The sequence below is a fragment of the Cyanistes caeruleus genome, unplaced genomic scaffold, assembly GCF_971803275.1.
Source record: "Cyanistes caeruleus unplaced genomic scaffold, bCyaCae1.hap1.1 HAP1_SCAFFOLD_212, whole genome shotgun sequence".
Lineage (NCBI taxonomy): Eukaryota > Metazoa > Chordata > Aves > Passeriformes > Paridae > Cyanistes > Cyanistes caeruleus.
In genome coordinates, this window is record NW_028255998.1 from 34785 (window position 1) to 35000 (window position 216).

Below are 216 nucleotides of genomic sequence, written 5' to 3' on the forward strand. Positions count from 1 at the left end.
GCCCGGGCGCCTGGGCCGCCTCCGAAAGACGGCACGCGGGGCGGCGTCTCTCTTTTCCCCTCCCCTCGCCCGGGGGGAGGGGGGTGGTGGGGGAGAGGCGGTCGGGGGCGCGGGCCCCCCCGCCCTTTCTGGCCGGCCTTTTCGGAGCGTTCCGTGGGCGGCCTCGTGCCTTCCTTTTCTTTTTCCCCTCCGTTGGTCGTCTCGTTTGTGCTCGTA